This window comes from Leptodactylus fuscus, chromosome 1, assembly GCF_031893055.1.
Source record: "Leptodactylus fuscus isolate aLepFus1 chromosome 1, aLepFus1.hap2, whole genome shotgun sequence".
NCBI lineage: Eukaryota > Metazoa > Chordata > Amphibia > Anura > Leptodactylidae > Leptodactylus > Leptodactylus fuscus.
This window is the reverse complement of record NC_134265.1, coordinates 9,406,527-9,425,124: the sequence shown is the minus strand read 5'-3', so window position 1 is coordinate 9,425,124 and position 18,598 is coordinate 9,406,527. Positions and strand designations below refer to the sequence as shown.

At 46.2% G+C, this 18,598-nt stretch overlaps 1 protein-coding gene and 1 pseudogene across 1 annotated transcript in view; one reads left to right on the top strand and one right to left on the bottom strand.

Moving 5' to 3' along the window:
• Positions 1 to 5,153, bottom strand: part of LOC142189744 (uncharacterized) — a 107,792-nt pseudogene extending 102,639 nt beyond the window's left edge.
• The window catches only part of LOC142191151 (uncharacterized), a 1,229,165-nt gene that overhangs the window by 342,422 nt on the left and 868,145 nt on the right, over positions 1 to 18,598 (top strand). The window lies entirely within an intron of this gene.

The following is an 18,598-nucleotide window of genomic DNA, read 5'->3' as shown; positions in this document are numbered from 1 at the left end:
AACAAGTTCTGATTTCTGGGTAAAACATTTCCCACATTCTGGGCATGAATACGGCTCCTCCCCATTATGAGCTCTTTCATGTTTAACAAGTTCTGATTTCTGGGTAAAACATTTCCCACATTCTGTGCATGAATATGGCTTCTCCCCTGTGTGAATCCTTTGATGTTGAACAAGATGTGATTTCTGAGTAAAACATTTCCCACATTCTGGGCATTAATATGGCTTCTCCCCTGTGTGAATCCTTTGATGTTGAACAAGATGTGATTTCTGAGTAAAACATTTCCCACATTCTGGGCATGAATATGGCTCCTCCCCATTGTGAGTTCTTTCATGTTCAACAAGTTCTGATTTCTGGGTAAAACATTTCCCACATTCTGGACATGAATATGGCTTCTCCCCATAGTGAGCTCTTTCATGTTTAACAAGTTCTGATTTCTGGGTAAAACATTTCCCACATTCTGGGCATGAATATGGCTCCTCCCCATTGTGAGTTCTTTCATGTTCAACAAGTTCTGATTTCTGGGTAAAACATTTCCCACATTCTGGACATGAATATGGCTCCTCCCCATTGTGAGCTCTTTCATGTTTAACAAGTTCTGATTTCTGGGTAAAACATTTCCCACATTCTGGGCATGAATATGGCTCCTCCCCATTGTGAGCTCTTTCATGTTTAACAAGTTCTGATTTCTGGGTAAAACATTTCCCACATTCTGGGCATGAATATGGCTTCTCCCCTGTGTGAATCCTTTGATGTTGAACAAGATGTGATTTCTGAGTAAAACATTTCCCACATTCTGGGCATGAATATGGCTTCTCCCCTGTGTGAATTCTTTGATGTTGAACAAGATGTGATTTCTGAGTAAAACATTTCCCACATTCTGGGCATGAATATGGCTCCTCCCCATTGTGAGTTCTTTCATGTTCAACAAGTTCTGATTTCTGGGTAAAACATTTCCCACATTGTGGACATGAATATGGCTTCTCCCCTGTGTGAATCCTTTGATGTTGAACAAGATGTGATTTCTGAGTAAAACATTTCCCACATTCTGGGCATGAATATGGCTTCTCCCCTGTGTGAATCCTTTGATGTTGAACAAGATGTGATTTCTGAGTAAAACATTTCCCACATTCTGGGCATGAATATGGCTCCTCCCCATCGTGAGTTCTTTCATGTTCAACAAGTTCTGATTTCTGGGTAAAACATTTCCCACATTCTGGACATGAATATGGCTTCTCCCCTGTGTGAATCCTTTGATGTTGAACAAGATGTGATTTCTGAGTAAAACATTTCCCACATTCTGGGCATGAATATGGCTTCTCCCCTGTGTGAATCCTTTGATGTTGAACAAGATGTGATTTCTGAGTAAAACATTTCCCACATTCTGGACATGAATAAGGCTTCTCTCCTGTGTGAGCTCTCTGATGATTAACACTCTTGCTGCAGATTTTATTTTGCTTAACAGACTGTGATGAATTAGAAAAAAGATTTTTCTTCTGAAGGGCTGAGGGTATGTCTGGGGTAATGGCATGTTCTTCATATGGATCTTGTTTGATCCAATGATCCTCTTCTTTAGAATCTGTGGATATCAGATGTCCCTCTGAGCTCCTGGTGCAGTCATCTGACAAGAAGAAAATGGATATTAATATTTCTGAATAACATAACCTTATAAGTATATTCCCCACTGAGCTGCCGCTGCCTGAGACGCTTCAGACCGTGTGAAAAAGTGAAGTCAGTGGCACAGGCAGCAAATGACGGCAGCGCGGCCTACTTCATGAGTATTCACTGTGCTGAGACGGAGGTCAGTGATAGTGAATAGTAATGAAGCGGGGCAGGAGACGCCACCACTGCTCCAGGTCACCGTAGAGGTGAACACAATCCATGGCTGCTTAAATATGGCCACTTATGTGGAATAATACTGTAGGATGCCATAAATCTTACTGTATTACACCCCATACACACAATAGACTACAAACCACATCTGCTGGATTTCCCAGCCTGAACTCACCGCGGATCTGCTGTCCCATACAGTATGTAGTAGGGTCTGTGGAGTCACAAGGAAGCAGGGACTCCTAGCGTCATAGATCACTAAGATACGGGGAGTCCTGGTGTGTGGACAGAGTTCGGGCTGGGAAATGTGACTGATGTATTGAACAGATTTTCTAGTCCGGATTCCATAGTGTGATTGCGGTCTAAGGTGAGGTTTACACATTTGTAGAAGCTGCTTCAGGAATTTAGAAGAAGAATTTTTCCGTTTTACCAAATCAGCCCCCGAATCTCCATCAGATTCCTTACTGGCCAGGCCGGATTTTCCACCTCCTATTTTTTCCATACGGCTCTGAGGTGGAATCTGCCTGAAGATCGAGCAGGAGGATTATTTTTCCACTACCTTAAATAATCTGCTATATAAGGGCTCGTTCACACGGGGCAAAAGGGGACAGATTAGGGTGCTGAATCCACCCCCTTACAATAGAGGTCTATGCAGACCGCTAACTTCCTTTTTTCCGTGAGTGGTATGTTCCCGCTCACGGAAAAAAGCAGCGAGCTGCCCTTTCTTCAGGCGGATTCCACGGCTGATTCAGCTGCAGCGTTTGCCTCGCAGCAGCACCCTCCAAACTAGGCCCATTCATTTGTGCCTGCTCCGGAGTGGGAAGCCGCAACTTTCGGAAGCCGCAGCAGGTGCATATTGGTCCTATTCTGATGTGGCTTCCTGCGTGAAAATCAGGACCAAAATACGCCATCCCGTGCCCCATGTGAACGGGGCCTTATTCTGGTAAATTTTTTCACTTCACGAGGACTGCGTCAGGACCTATTTAGCACCAAAACTTCACAATTTGGTCATCGACACCTCAAATTAGCTGCACACTATGCAATGAAAAGTGAGTTCTGTTTCTGTACTGATGTAAATGGTCTTATGATGGACTTAGATGGTCCATGTTCCTGATAAATGGAGGCTAAATGCAAATAATCAAATACTCAGGACATAAATGGAACGTTTGTGCTGACCTGACAGTGGTAGCGCTGCTGCTTGGCCTACAGTTATTGTACACAAAGCAGATGTGTCTCTTGTGCCTACGGGACAGCCGCGATGACAATGATCATTATAAAATGAGACAGTGGCCTCTCAGAGCCGAGCACACAGTTGGTCAGTACAATGTACAACACCAATCTCTGGTCGATCCACTTCAAGTTTATCTTCCACCACTTCACATTAAACTTCGTTTCATAACAAATGTTGTAATTGACTTTGATGGTGACGGAAATGGTTTCCATTATTTGAAGAATTTTAGCGCACTGAAAACTGAGGCTAAACTAATGGATGCAATTTTTATTGGCCCCTATATCAACAAACTAATGCAATTCAGAACAAAACTCAGCCCTATGGACCTCGCAGCTTGGGATGTATTTGTGCTCGTAGTGTAGAACTTCATTGGGAATAGACGAGCTGAAGAATCTGTTGAATTAGTAGACACCAGGCTTACAGCATATGGACAACTCGGCTGCCGAATGTCATTGAAAATGAATTTCTTACATTTCCTACCGAATTTGGGACAGGTAAGTGATGAACAAGGAAAGCGGTTCCATAAAGAAATTTCTACAATAGAGAACAGATACCAAGTCCGCAGGAATCCCAACATGATGGGGGACGACTGCTGGTTCTTGCAATGGAAAAATATGACCGTTCACAAACACAAAAGCAGATGCCTGAAGCCCGTATAACAGTCCGGGCTTTTCTCAAGTAAGACTTTTAAACTGAAAAACTAGACTTTTTGAAATTTTGTTATTCCATTACATTTTCATTCACTGTTTACTACGAAAACTTTGATGTAGATCAGGAAATTGTTGGAGTAAAACTCGTTCTGTTCAAAATTATTCAATGCTATCCAAGTGCTTAATTCATTTAGGCATACTTATGCATAGCAAAATTTCCTGACATGTTACAACAATTCTGACTTTGGATTTGGAATCCACGCACGCGTTTTAGTATAGGACAAATGGTTTTTGCCCAGTAGCAGACGAAAAGTGTTTTTTTTTTGGTTGCATGGTGGTGTTAGTATTTTTGTTGAATGGGGGAACAGCAAATAGTCTAAACAATGTCTGAACAGAATCAGTGACCCTTCTGTGCTTTATATAATGGTGACTCCTCACCTGGGCGGTTCCCTGTAGGAATGTCCTCCTCACACTCCTCATCACCACTCACATAGGGATCTGTAGTATTAATATTCTTTACATCTTTATCCGGAGTCAGAAGCTGTGAAAGAAATATTGTAAATAACAACTAATACTTCTGGATACAAGTCTGACCACAAGGACTTCACAGCCCATCTACACATCATAGGGAATATCTCCATCTACCTGATCATCATCCTGTGGAAGAAGAGGACTGGGACATCTCTCCGGTGTTGTCCTCTTACTGGATCTACCTGTAGGAAACACAGACAGGGACTGAATTCATTCTGGACATACAAATAATGGAAGTCCATGTGTATATAGTCATGTCTATTACCTGCTGATGTGAGGGGCTGCTGATCCTCCATCATCACCTCCTTGTACAGATCCTTTTGTCCTTCTAAATACTCCCACTCCTCCATGGAGAAATAGACAGCGACATCCTGACACCTTATAGGAACCTGACAACACAATGATACAGTCATCACCCCGACCCCTCCAGTTACTGTATAATGTCCCAGCATTCCCAGCAGTGTCACCTCTCCAGTCAGCAGCGCCAGCATCTTGTGGGTGAGTTCTAGGATCTTCTGTCCATTGATCTCCTCCTGTATCAGGGGGTGAGGTGGAGGCCCCGGGATTGGGTTCAGGGTTTCTCCATATCCTTCATACACAGGAGCCTGACAGCGCCCACTAGAGGTCTTCTTCACTACTGTGTAATCCTGTTTATGGGGAGACACATTAATAAATCTCACTACATACATGTCCAGAGTCCATCACCTCTCCAGTCATATCATCTGTTATTACTATAGATAAGAATGATGTCATGATGACATCATCGGAATCTCTCACCTCTCCAGTAAGCTGGTAGATGATCTCTAGGGTGAGATTTAATAGACTTTCCACCATCTTGTTCCTGTCTCTTTCCATCCTTGATGGATCAATCAGGAATATTCTCTTATATAGAAGATACTGAGAGGATTCTATATTGTAGGACCCTGAATGGAGAGAAGATGAGACAATGTAATCACTACACGGAATCCCATGGAATAAATAGAAGAGTTGAGTCCCATTATTATCACCACCTCCTACTTCTGACGTCGGCAGCGTGTAGCTTAGGAAGGAAGTGACTTGTTGTGGGCCGGCTTGGTGGGTATATAAGGTGTGTGATAGGCTGAACAGAATCTCATTATTGTCTCGGGTAAAGGGGACGATTTATCAGAGTTGCACAAGGGATGATTATTGGATGTCGGGCCAAGGGTGACAGTATTTCTCCAACAGAACAGGTTGTGAACATAAGGTTTTAGCTGAGGAAGACAGGGCCATTTGGGTTGTGTTCATACTGAGACACCCCGCCTCCTCTGCCAGTGCCACAGCGACAAGTAGCCGGAGGAGGAGCAGCAGCATCAGCAGCCAGTACAGTATCAGGAACATGAGGAACCAGAAATGTTTCAACTCGCAACACCAACCAGACCCACAACAGGAAACCGACACCCACTGGCTGCATCAGCAGGTACAGCCATAACTAGAGGGCTCCTATGTTTCAGCAGATAACTCTGACCCCATGGAGTTCTAGGCCAATAGGTTAGAGCAGTGGAAGGAGTTGGCCCAGTTTGCCATGAGAGTATTTGACCAGCCTCAAGCGTACTGGCTGAGGGGTATTCAGTGCAGCCCGGGGTGTTGCAAAACAAATTGGATCAGGCAGAACCAAAACCTGATGCCGAACAGCCCAGGAGGCTCCAGCAGCTGTAGTAGAATGAGCCGTGCTACCCACTAAGGAGGGGAAGAAACCCCCAAAAAAGGTGAAGAAAAGCCAAGATACAGAGCTGACACTTATAAAGATGACACTGACTTTCCCTGCAGCTTCAGTCACAACAAGTGATGGTTCGTTCATCGATCTCTTGGAACAGCCACAACTGTCACAGACAGATCTCCCACATTTCTGTCTGGACTACAATCTACTGGCCATAGAGGTGAAGACACTCGGCCCCTGATATTACCAGCACACTGGAACTAACTGTACAGTCCTCCCTGACCCTGACAGAAGAGGAAGTATTACAGCCTAGTACGCAACGTGCAACAACAAGTGACTAATGCAGAGGAGAAAGTGGCCAACGGGAATCTGTAGGTTTGTGACTTACTGAAATGAGCAGAATCTTACATGATGGTATAGAGGACGTAGAGAATGGGCCCCGCTGTAGGGACATGAGAGGAATGAGTGTCCCAGAGAATGTTCCATCCAGAGATCTAACACCGATACAGGGGCTTGTAAAAGTCTTCACACCCCTTGACCTTTGTCACATTTTGTCACAACCACAAACTGAAATGTATTTTCTAGAGATTTTCAGTGATAACAACACAAAGTATCAGATAATTGTGAAGTGGAAGGAAAATGATAGAAGGTTATCAACATTGTAATCCAATAAACATCTGACAAGTGTGACGTGCAAAAGTCTTCAGCCCCCTATAGCAATACTTTGTAGAGCCGCCTTTGGCTACAATTCCGGCTACAAGTCTTTTGGGCTCGCTCTCTACCAGCTTTGCACATCTAGAGATGAGATTTCTGCCCCTTCTTCTTCTTTTCAGCCAGATTGAATGGAGCGTCTGTGAACAGCAATTTTCATGTCTTGCCACAGATGCTCAATGGGATTTAGGTCTGGACTGTGACTGGGCCGTTCTATGAGCCGAATATTCTGTGATCGAAACCATTCACTGGAGCTCGGGCTGGAGGTTTAGGGTCATTGCTGGAAGGGGAATCTCCTTCCCAATCTCAAGTCTATTGTAACCTATTGTAACAGGGCCACAAGGAGGACATTATAGTGTGTGGGGGCCACTAGGAGGATATTATAGTGTGTGGGGGCCACGAGGAGATCATAATAGTGTGCAGGGGCCACGAGCATACCTCCCAACTTTTGAAGAACCGAAAGAGGGACAAAATGTGCGGCACGCGTAGCGCTTCGCTGCAAATTTAGCCCCACCCACTTTTGTGTTGACTCCGCCCATTCGTTAATTTTTCATGTGCCCGCACACAGTATAATCCTCCTACAGTCAAATTATATGTCCCCCCTCTATCTCTCCCCCAGTTTCATATACACCCTTCATCTGCCCCCAGTTTCATGTCCCCCTTCCATCTCTGCCCCCAGATTCATGTCCCCCATCTCTGCCCCCAGATTCATGTCTCCCCATCTCTGCCCTCAAATTCATGTCCCCCTATCTCTGCCCTCAGATTCATGTCCCCCCATCTCTGCCCCCAGATTCATGTTCCCTCCATCTCTGCCCCCAGATTCATGTCCCTCCATCTCTGCCCCCCGATTCATGTCCCCCATCTCTGCCCCCAGATTCATGTCTGCACATCTCTGCCCCCAGATTCATGTCCCCCCCATCTCTGCCCCAAGATTCATGTCCCTCCATCTCTGCCCCCAGATTCATGTCCCCTCCATCTCTGCCCCCAGATTCATGTCCCCTCCATCTCTGACCCCAGATTCATGTCCCCTCCATCTCTGTCCCCAGATTCATGTCCTCTCCATCTCTGCCCCCCGATTCATGTCCCCCATCTCTGCCCCCCGATTCATGTCCCCCATCTCTGCCCCCAGATTCATGTCTCCACATCTCTGCCCCCAGATTCATGTCCCCCCCATCTCTGCCCCCAGATTCATGTCCCTCCATCTCTGCCCCCAGATTCATGTCCCCTCCATCTCTGCCCCCAGATTCATGTCCCCTCCATCTCTGACCCCAGATTCATGTCCCCTCCATCTCTGTCCCCAGATTCATGTCCCCCAGTGTCATGCCGTCCTCTCCATCTCTGCCCCCAGTGTCATGCCGTCCTCTCCATCTCTGCCCCCAGTGTCATGCCGTCCTCTCCATCTCTGCCCCCAGTGTCATGCCGTCCTCTCCATCTCTGCCCCCAGTGTCATGCCGTCCTCTCCATCTCTGCCTCCAGTGTCATGCCGTCCTCTCCATCTCTGCCCCCAGTGTCATGCCGTCCTCTCCATCTCTGCCCCCAGTGACATGCCGTCCTCTCCATCTCTGCCCCCAGTGTCATGCCGTCCTCTCCATCTCTGCCCCCAGTGTCATGCCGTCCTCTCCATCTCTGCCCCCAGTGTCATGCCGTCCTCTCCGTCTCTGCCCCCAGTGTCATGCCGTCCTCTCCATCTCTGCCCCCAGTGTCATGCCGTCCTCTCCATCTCTGCCCCCAGTGTCATGCCGTCCTCTCCATCTCTGCCCCCAGTGACATGCCGTCCTCTCCATCTCTGCCCCCAGTGTCATGCCGTCCTCTCCATCTCTGTCCCCAGTGTCATGCCGTCCTCTCCTTCATCTGCCCCCAGTTTCACGTTCCACCTCCACATTGCACTTACCTTCTCCTCCGCTCCCTCGCCGCTCTCTGCGCGCCTCTCTCGCTGACACATATGCGGCTGAAGCAAGGAGCTGACACAGGTCAGCTCCTCGCTTCGCCGCTGCCGCCGGCTACTGGTTTGTAGACGCGATGTGACATCACATCGCGTCTACAAGCCAGTAGCCGGCGGCAGCGGCGAAGCGAGGAGCTGACACAGGTCAGCTCCTCACTTCAGCCGCATATGTGTCAGCGAGAGAGGCGCGCAGTGGCGAAGCGAGGAGCTGACCTGTGTCAGCTCCTTGCTTCAGCCGCATATGTGTTCAACTCAGATCTGCGTCCTCTGGACGCAGATCTGAGTTGAAATCGGGACATACCTCCCTCCAACCGGGACCGCGGGACATGTCACCCAACTCGTGAATGTCCCGCGGAAATCGGGACGGTTGGGAGGTATGGCCACGAAGAGGACATTACAGTGTGTGGAGGCGACAAGCAGGGTGACTGAATGTATGAGAAGGGCTGGGAGCGAGCACTTACCTCCTCAGGTACAGCAACCGTCTGCTCACAGGACCTGTGATTATGTCATAAGTGTGGGAGGAGCCAAGGAGTCACATGATCAGGTCCTGCTGTTATCATTTCATCTGTACAGAAGATACTAAATCCTAGTGAGATAAAGGACCTGTGATGATGTCACATGTGTGGGAGGAGTCACAAAATCACATGACCAGATATTAGAGGTCTAGAGCTGAGTGTATGTAGCAGAGCTGTGTGCGTGTGACGTGTGTGTAGCAGACAAATACTAACACAAAGCACTAACAAATGGCAGATTCACCATAAACATATGAAAACAATGTCAAAATACTGAATCACCAGAAAAGTAACAAATTTTATTAAAGTTATAAAAACATAACATGAATGAAATACAGTAGACAATAAAGAAAGGGGGAACCACAATGCTTCCAAATAACAACATGTGGATTAAATGTTATAAATGACCAAATATTTCTGTGGGACTACAGGGCAAGGTGCAACAAGTCAGCCTGACGAAGCTTTAATGGTGTTGGGGCGCGTCTCCATGTGGTAAATACATATAATATGCACTTTCAATCTTAATAGGGTCTTTTGGTTCTTAAGTACACATCTTTTACATTGGCTGACTTGTAGCACTTTTGTATACACCACTCTAGAATGTAGGCTGAGTCTTTGCAGCCATCCATATGTATTTCCTGACTTGCACCTTGCCCTGTAGTCCCCCAGAAATGTTTGGTCATTTATAACATTTACTCCACATGTTGTTATTTGGAAGCATTTTGGTTCCCCCTTTCTTTATTGTGTACTGTATTTCATTCCTTTCATGTTATGTTTTTATAACTTTAATAAAATGTTATTTTTATGGTGATTCTGTCTTTTGACATTGTTTTCATACGTATGTAGCAGAGCTGTGTGTGTGATGTGTATGTAGCAGAGCTGTGTGTGTGACGTGTATGTAGCAGAGCTGTCTGTGTGTGATGTGTATGTAGCAGAACTGTATGTGTGTGTGATGTGTATGTAGTATAGCTGTATGTGTGTGATGTGTATGTAGCAGAGCTGTGTGTGTGACGTGTATGTAGCAGAGCTGTCTGTGTGTGATGTGTATGTAGCAGAACTGTATGTGTGTGATGTGTATGTAGCAGAACTGTATGTGTGTGTGATGTGTATGTAGCAGAGCTGTCTGTGTGTGATGTGTATGTAGCAGAGCTGTGTGTGTGTGATGTATATGTAGCAGAGCTGTCTGTGTGTGATGTATATGTAGCAGAACTGTATGTGTGTGATGTGTATGTAGCAGAACTGTATGTGTGTGTGATGTGTATGTAGCATAGCTGTATGTGTGTGTGATGTGTATGTAGCAGAGCTGTGTGTGTGTGATGTGTATGTAGCAGAGCTGTGTGTGTGTGTGATGTGTATGTAGCAGAGCTGTATGTGTGTGATGTGTATGTAGCATAGCTGTATGTGTGTGTGATGTGTATGTAGCAGAGCTGTGTGTGTGTGATGTGTATGTAGCAGAGCTGTGTGTGTGTGTGATGTGTATGTAGCAGAGCTGTCTGTGTGTGATGTGTATGTAGCAGAACTGTATGTGTGTGATGTGTATGTAGCAGAGCTGTGTGTGTGATGTGTATGTAGCAGAGCTGTGTGTGTGTGATGTGTATGTAGCAGAGCTGTCTCTGTGTGATGTGTATGTAGCAGAGCTGTCTCTGTGTGATGTGTATGTAGCAGAGCTGTCTCTGTGTGATGTGTATGTACCTTAGATCTATTCTCTTCGCTCCTGCCCCTCCCCCGATGCACCTTCCATATATAATAACCTGGATTATAACTTGGGCTGTGTGTCTGACACTGTGATCTGTAGTACGGGGGCACCACAAGGTACAGTTCTTGCCCCTTTCCTCTTCACACTGTACATTGCTGACTCCGATCACTCCGAGTCCTCCGATCACTCTGCTATAGTAGGCCTCATCACAGGCAGAAATGACAGGGAATACAGAGATTTATACTGGGATTTTGTGGAATGGTGCCAGCAGAAACACCTCAGGATTAATGCTGGGAAGACCAAGGAGATGGTGGTGGACTTTAGTAAGCGGAGAAGTGTTCAGAATCCAGTGGACGGGCATTGAGATACTCAAGACCTGTGTGTTCTCCTCAACAAAGTCTTGCATGTCTGACTTTGCGTCCGGTTAAAAGAAACCGTTTCGCCGTGGACTGGTACAAAACGCTCACAGGTGCTCACTTTTCAAACCCATTCACTTGAATGGGTTTGAAAACTGACCGCCGGGTTTCCGTCCCCTGTCCAGTTTCTCGGGGCAGAAGACAGAAACCCAGCTGGATTGCCTAACATCCAAATAAGTTCAAGCTGCCCTGCAGTCCGAGGGTAGAACAGTGTCACCCCGTATTATCCGCCGGCGTCTGAATGAGAAGGGACTGTATGGTAGGAGACCCAGGAAGACCCCACTTCTTACCCAGAGACATAAAAAAGCCAGGCTGGAGTTTGCCAAAACTTACCTGAGAAAGCCAAAAACGTTCTAGAAGAATGTTCTCTGGTCAGAGGAGACAAAAGTAGGAAAAGGCCTCAACATAGAGTTTACAGGAAAAAAGAGGCCTTGAAAGAGAAGAAGACGCCCCCTACAGTCAGACATGGCGGAGGTCCCTGATGGTTTGGGGTTGCTTTGCTGCCTCTGGCACTGGACTGCTTGATCGTGTGCATGGCATTATGAAGTCTGAAGACGACCAACACATTGTGCAGCATAATGTAGGGCCCAGTGTGAGAAAGCTGGGTCTCCCTCAGAGGTCAGGGGTCTTCCAGCAGGACAAGGACCCAAAACACACTTCAGGTCAGCACTAGAAAATGGTGGTGAGAGAAAGCCCTGGAGACTTGTAAAGTGGCAGTAATGAGTCCAGCCCTGAATCCCATAGAACACCTGTGGGGGAGGAGAGATCTCTTGGTGGCAGTTTGGAGAAGGCCCCCTTCACATCTCAGGGGGGACCTGGAGCAGTTTGCCAAAGAAGAAGGGTCTAAGATTCCAGCAGAGCCTTGTAAGAAACTCATTGCTGGTTAGCGGAAGCGGTTGTTATTGTGTCTAAAGGTTGTGCTACCAAGTATTAGGCTGAGGGCGCCAATACTTCTGTCTGGCTCATTTTTGGAGTTTTGTGTAAAATGATCAATGATGTGACTTTTTGTTCATTCTCTTTTGTGTTTTTTCATTGTAAGCAAAATAACTGAAGATATTACCAAAGAGTTTGTGCTTGTAATCATTATCTGGGGGACAGCGAGGATTATCTGACAGAATTGCAGGGGGACAATACTTTTGGCCAACACTGTACCTGTGTCAAGTCGACTCTCCCACATTTTTCCGTGTGGCGATAAATACATCTAAGACCCCTGGATCTTGCAGGTTGTGGAATGCGGGTGCACTAGAGAGTTGATCTATCCATCCTGCATAACAGTAGTGAAGCCGGCCTTAGGGTGCCATCACACATGTGGTCTTTATTCACATTAGCGCATGTGCTGTTGTTTCTACTCTAACAAGAACCCCTCTATCCCCCATGTCCCTCCGGTGTACCCCCACATTACTAACAAGCACCGCACTGTCCTCCATGTCCCTCCAGTGTACCCCACATTACTAACAAGCACCGCACTGTCCTCCATGTCCCTCCAGTGTACCCCCACACTGTTACTATCCCTCATAAACCTTAAAGGGCTTGCCCAGTCCCAACAAGCATTATTTTATACTTTGGCTTTCTCCAGTGGTCTGAAATCACTGAAATGGATGGAGAGCAGCCACTCCATTAAGACTGGTGTGCAAAACACCCAAACTCTTATCACCCCTGTGCATGATGCCCACGGGGAGGGGTTACCTTGTGGTGACCAGATAGCTCCTATAAGCCTGCCCCCGCAATGCTAGCATTTCACCAATATCCATATATTTCCTGTGCACCCCCTCACAAGCATTCTGCATCTCTCTAGTGCACCCCCATAGAGTTAAGCACTCCACAGCTTAGAGCCCCCCAAACAAGTTTCCCACAGCTCCCCATGTGTCTATTAAGGCTGAAGCCCAACGTGGCAGAAACACCACAGCAAAAACCGCAGCGTTTACAGTCCCTGCAAAGTGGATAGGAGTCTAGCGAATCCCATCCACAAATATCAGAAAATACCTGGGGAGTTTATGGACGTTGCAGCACATGGAAACTAGATCTATGGAAACGCTGGCAGACTCCCTATAAGTAAATCGAAAGTGGAAAGTCTGCAGAGGAAAACTGTGCATTTTATGTGAAAGGCCTTGTGGGAAGACAGCAATGTGTTTCCATAGAGGTTTTTTCTGCAGGGCTTTTTGGCTGTGGCCCCCTATGTGGGGCTCTAACCTAAAGTACATTGTCAATCACCTCTGCACCGCCAATGGAGAAGCTTCTTTGTGCCTCTTATGCAAACCTAACACAGATATGAAAGATTCCTCCATTCTTCATAAGCCTCCCGTAAACCCCCCCACCCGAATGTACCTTTAGTGCATGGAGCCCACACAAGCACCCCCATAGCTTACCATATCACAAAGGTATCAAGGTCGCTATCCCTACAGCTCAGCCCCACAGCCTGCCAAATCCACCAAGCATCAACCATAGCTTTCCATCCCCTAAAGTAACACAGCTCTAAAAACTCCCTCAATTCACCATGCACCCCACATCTCCCCCCCCACAGTCCCCCGTGCACCCCATAGTACACCAGGCACCCCGCATATCTCTCATCCCACAGTCCACTTGCACCCCGTATCTCTCCCTCCACAGTACACCCTGCATTTCCCCCAACAATTCATCATGCACCGCACATCTCTCCCCCCTACACTGCACCCTGCACTCCACATCTATCCATGTTGCTCCACTACACAGGATACAGTGGAAGGACCTTTTTACAAGTAAAGACACACCTATCCTGTCATGTGACATTATGACGTCAGAAGACTCCTTGACTCCTCGCACACCTATGACATCATCACAGGTCCTGTGAGCAGACGGCTGCTGTACCCGAGGAGGTAAGTGCTCGCTCTCAGCCCTTCTCATACATTCAGATATACATACATAAGCTAAGATAATCCTTTAATGGTGCCACAATGCGGATGCTTCAGTGATACAGTGTCATGGATGGTACAGTAGTATATAGCAAGAAAGAAAACACATACAAGCTCATGGCAGGTAAAGAGATACTAGACCTAGCAACTAAAAAGAAAGAAACACAGACACACTGCAGGATCATTTAGTTCTCTGTGTGTAGTGAGGTTGATAATACAGCCCGACCGTGGTTGGAGGACACCAGGAGGGGTCACAACATGTAGACATAACCGCTGTGTTTTACTTCCCAAAGAAGTCTGAAGCCATCCAGGTAGACAGGGTGCTGCTCTCTTGCCAAGCTTCCATAAACTCGTGGGGTAGGTGGGTGATGGTAGGTTCCCAGGCTGTGACAGAGTCTCATGTGTCCACAGTAAAAGAAAGAAATACCAGTCAGCTGTAGCATCTTCACACATCAGCAATAAACGCCAAAAATCATCTTGAAAGAAGAAGTTTGCACTTCCATGCAGGTTTCTCCTCCATGCTTTGTCTGCCTGATGTTCACCATTGCTCGTGGGGGGATGGTAACAGGCACATGTCCACACAGGAAATTCTTGCCAAGTGCGTCTTGTCCATGCTTAAACAATAGAATCAAAAGAAAAAAACCTCCACAGGTTCTTCCATTCGATTATAGTTAGCTAATTCATAGTGTTAGTTTACTTGGGTAGAGGATTCTTGAAGATACAGACAAAAGGAAAGATAAAGGTCACTTTCAGCTTGGAGCTCTGTATCTAGGCTGCCACTCATGCAGCGCCATCTTGGGAAAAAAAAATGTCCTTCTGGCCCACACACACTATAATGTCCTCCTTGTGGCCCCCCTCACACTATAATGTCCTCCTTGTGGCCCCCACACACTATAATGTCCTCCTTGTGACCCCCACACACTATAATGTCCTCCTTGTGGCCCCCACACACTATAATGTCCTCCTTGTGGCCCCCACACACTATAATGTCCTCCTTGTGGCCCCCACACACTATAATGTCCTCCTTGTGGCCCCCACACGCTATAATGTCCTCCCTGTGGCCCCCACACACTATAATACTAACATACATACAGTGTGACAGGTCTCTGTAGTCTTTAATAAGTTACATTAAAACTTTTTAAAACAAACTTCAGAAAAAGTCTCTTAGTTCCTGAGCATTTTGTGGATTCCAGTAATTCTAGTGGTCTCTGGACTCGGCTGCTTTAAAGGAGTTTTCTTGAGGACTTAAATTTACCTTAATTGATCCGGCAGATTCTTCATCATGGACTCAGGGGTTCCGGTCTTGTTCCGGGGTCACATGATCAGAAACTATCCCAACCCCCGCTCCTCTCCTGATCTCACTGGTAATTTACCTGTGCTATGGGGATGGCATTACTATAGTCGGCCATAGTGAGTTCCAATCTTCTTCCCATAAGACAACAGCTCTATTGGTAGATTTTATACTCTGAAACTCTTTTACAATTTAAGTGTCTTTCTATGAATCTCGGTTTTTGGTATTTGTCGTTAATGTTTATGGAGGATTCTTGTACCAAAGTCCTCCTCATTGTCCATGAAGCCGCCTCAGTCTGTGATGGATCCTCTGACTTAGTTTCACAGACCTCCAATGTGTTGCGACACGTGTTGTCTGCATAATGAATTCTGTTTCTTGAGATGTGTCAAGCTACAGTGAAGGAGATAATTATTTGACCCCTTGCTGATTTTGTAAGGTTGCACACTGACAAAGACATAAACAGTCTATAATTTTAAGGGTAGGTTAATTTTAACAGCATCCCCAGACGAAGGCGATTCTTGCCGAAACGGGCGCAGTTAGCGTGCAGTCCTATCCATTTAGTCCCCTGTGAGATACTTTGCTATGAGTATGTAATGCTATTTTTTTTTTACCATTTAGTCCATGCTGTTCGCATACCAGTCCTCTCCTAGTTGTGAGTATTTTCGGTGTACTACAGCTTTAGACTGATACCTTTGACTATATAGCAAATTGTAAATCCCCTAGTTACATACAGGAGGGGACAAAATTTGAGGGATAGGTAAGTGAAAAGTTTTTTACCACCACTTTCTACAGACACTTGGCTGGGTAGGCACGCTAAGACATTAACAGGGACATGTCCTTGTGGGTCCTGCAAGGCTTGTAATTCCATCTTGCCTGGGAAAACATTTAAGAGTAATTCCACCGGTAGAAGATTCAGCAACAGGAACTTTATTAATTGTAAGGGCTTGTTCACACGGGGTTAAGAGGGGGCGGATTTTGATGCCGAATCCACCTCAGAATCCGCCCCCTCACAATAGAGGTCTATGCAGACCGCTGGCTTCCTTTTTTCCATGAGCAGTATGTTCCCTTCTCACGGAAAAAAGAAGCGAACTGCCCTTTCTTCAGGCGGATTCCGCAGCTGATTCAGCCCCGGCGTCCGCCTCGCGACAGCACCCTCCGGATAAGGCCCATTAATTTGCGCTTACTCCGGAGCTGGAAGCCGCGACTGTCGGAAACCGTGACAGTCACGGCAGGCGCATTTTGGTCCTATGCTGACGCAGCTTCCCACATCAAAATCAGGACCAAAATTCGTGGTCCCTAGCGCCATGTGAACTAGCCCTAAGACACAAGGTGTGGTATACCTGGCTACCTGTTCCTCCTGCGGGACTCAATATGTAGTGTAAGCCGATGGCTGGTCAGGTAATGGAGGGGCTGTACATCTCACCCAGACTACTCAGGTGGGTGAGATGAGAAAACTCCAGAAGGAATGTTTGTTCTCAGCAGACCGCTTTCGTCTGCTGAGCATTTTGGTAAATGCTCAGTACTGGGCTGGATTTTTAGGAATGACAGGTAGGTTGGTAGTGGGACATGTCATTCCACCCCCCTCCAGTCCACACTTTCTGGATGTCCCTTTGTCCTTTACTAATGGCCGATCTGATTATCTTTAGTGGTGATTAGATGCTATGGGAAGGGTGGGCGCGGTGTAGTCTTCCCTCTTTGGGTGTGTTGATTTGGTATATTGGTGATTAGGTGGGGTATCATATGCTTGTGTATCATGTAAGAGATCTGTAACAGCATTCTGCTATTGGTGATCAATAGTTACGATCGCTTTTATTGACAGTTGGGAGAAAGGCGGGTCCTTGGTGGGCTTGTCATGCTCCTGGACTGTGATAGGCCAGGGCGTGCCATATTCTAAGAATATTTTCATTGGTAGTAGCAAAGAGAGGATGGATGTCGTCATTAGCCAAGGGAACGCCTCTTTGCTCCCAATAGAATGATGGGCGAGGATGCGCTTCTTGCTTCTCCTCGCTCGCTCTTCACTGCGCTATACTGGGCTCAGCGATTGGGCAGTGTACGCTGGTTGGGGCGGGGTTTCACATTTAAAAGGCCTTCCTTCCCACTGCCCCCTTACGGCCGTGAATCAATGCCGCTGGGGGTGAAGTGTTCATGTCCCAACGTTAATAAAATCTGTGCAAAAGCTGTAGGGTAAAACTGCTCATTACATCCCTTGATATGTTCTGTGAGGGGTGTAGTTTCCAAAATGGGGACACTTTTGAAGATTTCCATTGTATTGGTACTCTAGGGGCTCTGCTAATTCAACATGGCACCCGAAATCTAATCCAGTCAAACCTGCCTTCCAAAAGCCAAATATCGCTCTTCCCATTATGATCCCCGCCATGTTCCCATACAGCCATTTACAACCACATATGGGGTACAGCCGTGTCCAGAGGAAATTCTGTAACAAACCTTGAGGGACTTTTTCTCCTTTATCCGCTTATAAAAATAAAAAATTTTGAACTAAATTGACTGTTTATTGGAAAAAAAGTAATTTTTTATTTTCACGTTCCAATGTTAATAAAATCTGTGAAACAGCTGTGGAGTCAAAATGCTCATTATATCCCTTGATATGTTCCGTAAGGGGTGTAGTTTCCAAAACGGGGTTCAATTTGATGGTTTCCCTTGTACTGGTACTATAGGGGCTCTGCAAATGCGACATGGTATCCAAAAACTATTCCAGCAAAATCCGCCCTCCAAAAGCCAAATAGCGCTCTTTCCATTCTGGACTTGGTGATATATATCGAATCCCATTATAGTCTATGGGAAAAACATGCTCGTTTCAGGGAAACCAAAATTCGATACAATGGAGTCACCAAGTCCACGAGTAGCAGGAAGAGGAAGAATGAGGAGGAAGTTTTTGAATCAAATTCTTACTGCATTTACCGCGTGGTAGTCGACCGAGTACGAGTATTTCAAATACCATAGTATTCAATAGAATACTACTCGCTCACCTCTAAAAATTAAAAGAAAAGTTATCGGAAGTGATACATAATGTACAGACTTTGTTGTTATATCAATATCTTCATAATATGAACTTTATTGGACAATGTTATAATATCAGCACAACATGTATCTTGAGGGTTCAAACAGATGTTTCACCCTCAAGAGGGGGAATGTTAAATATTATAATATTACAATATTCATGGCATACATAGGGTTAACATTGTAGTCTGCTGACTTCATGGTAC